The sequence below is a fragment of the Lissotriton vulgaris genome, chromosome 6 (assembly GCF_964263255.1).
Source record: "Lissotriton vulgaris chromosome 6, aLisVul1.2, whole genome shotgun sequence".
NCBI lineage: Eukaryota > Metazoa > Chordata > Amphibia > Caudata > Salamandridae > Lissotriton > Lissotriton vulgaris.
In genome coordinates, this window is record NC_141694.1 from 1,740,755,743 (window position 1) to 1,740,758,526 (window position 2,784).

The window sequence follows — 2,784 nt, forward strand, 5'->3', positions numbered from 1 at the left end:
AACTGGCCATCCCCATGAACGATCTTAGTTCACTGACATCCTGAGGGCTGTTGGTGTTGTTCAAAGTCGCTATCTTGTCCGGATCAGGTTTCATCCCTGCACCCGGGAAAATGTGGCCAAAGAATTTTAAAGTGGACTGGTGGAACTCGCACTTATCTTTGTTTAATGTCAGGTTTGCATCTAGCAGGGCGTGGCAGACGCGATCAAGTGCTATGTCGTGTTCACGGACATTGGAGCCATACACAAGGATGTCATCACTGTAGTTTAGAGTGTTAAGGATATGTTGAATGATCTGTCGGACGGATTGCCTCTTGAAAAATTTCCGCAGCTGATGAGACACCAAAACTCAGTCTCTTGAATCTGAAGAGTCCTAAGTGGGTTGCAAATGTTGTAATGTAACAGGACTTGACGTCCAACTCCAGCTGGTGATAGCCTTTGTTTAAATCCAGCTTCGAGAACACCCTCGCCCCGTTCAAAGCAGAGATCATGTCGCTTAGATGCGGCCCAGGATGACGTTCCCTTTCTATTGCCGTGTTGGGTAATCGCATGTCAACACACAGTCTCACCTTGTTACTGGTGCCTTTCTTTGGTACGATGACCACTGGCGATACCCATGGGGTTGGACCATCCATCCGTTCAATGATGTCTGCTGACAGGAGGTCCTGAAGTTCATCCTCAACAGCTTTTTGGAGATGGAATGGTACACGTCGAGGGTGCTGTGCCACAGGCCTGATCTGTTCATTGATGTATAGATGTATTTGGCATCCCTTCATTTTCCCTAGTCCTTGAAACAGCCTGGGAAGCTTGCTGACGATGTCCTGGTCATTACTGACCTTAAAGAGGATTTCAACAAGGCGGAGATGCTCTGCAGTTGGTAGGCTGAGTAGACAGTCAGCCTCTGGGCCCTTGATGACATGTATGACCGCCGGTCTGGTGATGGTGTCGTGTTTGAGTGTTGTTGGGAATTTTCCCAAGCATTGAAGTGGCTTCTTGGACATCCAAGTGAAAACTCGGACTGGTGCATAAGTTAGTGGAGGTTTGGGCTCATCCTCTCATATTCTGTGACCGGGATATAGTTCAGCGAAGCCCCGCTATCCAGCATGAACTTAGTGTCATGGTACCCTACTTTTATATCCAAGCGTGGATATTTCTTGAGTTGGTCGGGATCCGCGATCATGTTCACATATTCAACTGTGTATTCAGAATCTCTGGATGATGGTCTGGAGTCCCGGGACGGTGACCTACGCTCCCATCGAGATCTGCGCGACTCTCGGCTGGAGTGTGACGAGCCTGAGGATAATGTACTCTTTCCGTGAACAGCTCTTACGTGATGTTTTCTGGTGTCGGAACGAGACGACCTCGTTGTTTCGCTTCGCCTCTCTTTATGATAGTCCCCACACATCGCTTCGAAGTGGTTCATCCGCCCACATTTCCTACATCTCTGACCCATGGCAGGGCAGGCATCTGCATGAGGATAGTCATATCCACACCTGTAGCATCTTTTCGTCCTTTCTGGTCTCCTTTCCCTCCGCCCAGGTTCTCGCCTCCTGTGCTCTGGATGTTTTTGATGAGACGACGGTCGTGGTCTCCATTGCTTGTCTTTCGAGCTTCTTTGACTGCTGCCTTTGGCTTGGACGCGACGCGCTTGTTCATGGCTCACGTTGCGCCCTGTTTCAATGTTGGTGGCATGTTCCTCGGCCTGATCATAGACACGAGTCATTTCTTCAATGTCGTCTAGTTCATGGGGTTTTCTTAACAGCCGCCTCCTGAGTGTTTCTGAGTGACACCCATCTATGATTTGTGACTTTATGGCGGCATCTGTTGAAAAGGTGTCAAATTCACAGTGCCTCGATAGTCGCCGCAGTCGGGTGATGAACACGCTCATCGCCTCGTCCTTTCCTTGGCGCGCTTGATGAAATGCATGACGTTCATAGTCCACATTTTTTTTATGGAGGAATTTTTTGTTCAGAGCCTCACGAACTTTGTCATAGGTTCCAGCATCTGCAGGGGGAAGATCTTTGATTATTTTGCTTATCTCTCGACCTGCCAGGTTGCGGAGGGCGATCAATTTTTCTTTATCAACAGTTACTTTGGATCCCTCAATGTAGTCTTCGAAATCTTCAAGCCACTCTTGCCACTTGGGGCCCATGCTCCCTCCTGTGGTCAGTGTTAAAGGTTCCGGGGCCCGCAGGTGCGACACTCCTGCGATGATGGGCTTGACTTCGTTTCGCTGTGGGGATGTCTCTGGGGTCACCATCTTGGTGACACGTGTTTCCTGCCTTTTCTGACTCTGATTGGCCTGTCGCCGCTCGTTCGCAGGTGCCTTGATTGGTTAATTATGGGCGTTTTTTTTTTCAATGTTTATTTAACTTTGCTCATGCTTGTTTATTCTTGGTTACTCGTGTTGTCTCACGCTTGCTATGCTTCTTTGTTGCTCGTGCGTGTCCTTTCTCACTGGCCAAGCACTATGCCTGACCTTAAGAAGGCCGCCCCACAATGACCAAGGAGTCTGTCCTTAAGGCTGCCTGACCTCAAGATGGCTGCCGTTGTTAGCTGCACACAAGACTTTCTGTCTGTTCATTCAGACCACAGCTGTTTCAGTCGGGACTCACCGGCCGTCGATTTCAGGAAGGGGCAACACTTCTCCTGGCCTCCACACTCTGTGTCTCTGCTGCTGTGCTCAGGTAAGGTTGGGGTGGGCCCCCACCTTGCTTCTTGGCGTCTCGCGCTCACTCGGCGCCACCTGGCCAACCCTCACGCATCGGGAGTGAGCTTGCGAGGTCG

The 2,784-nt window shown here is 50.0% G+C and overlaps 1 pseudogene; it reads right to left on the minus strand.

Moving 5' to 3' along the window:
• Window positions 1-272: 272 nt before the first annotated feature.
• Window positions 273-2,257, minus strand: LOC147709403 (uncharacterized; annotated as a pseudogene).
• Window positions 2,258-2,784: the final 527 nt, after the last annotated feature.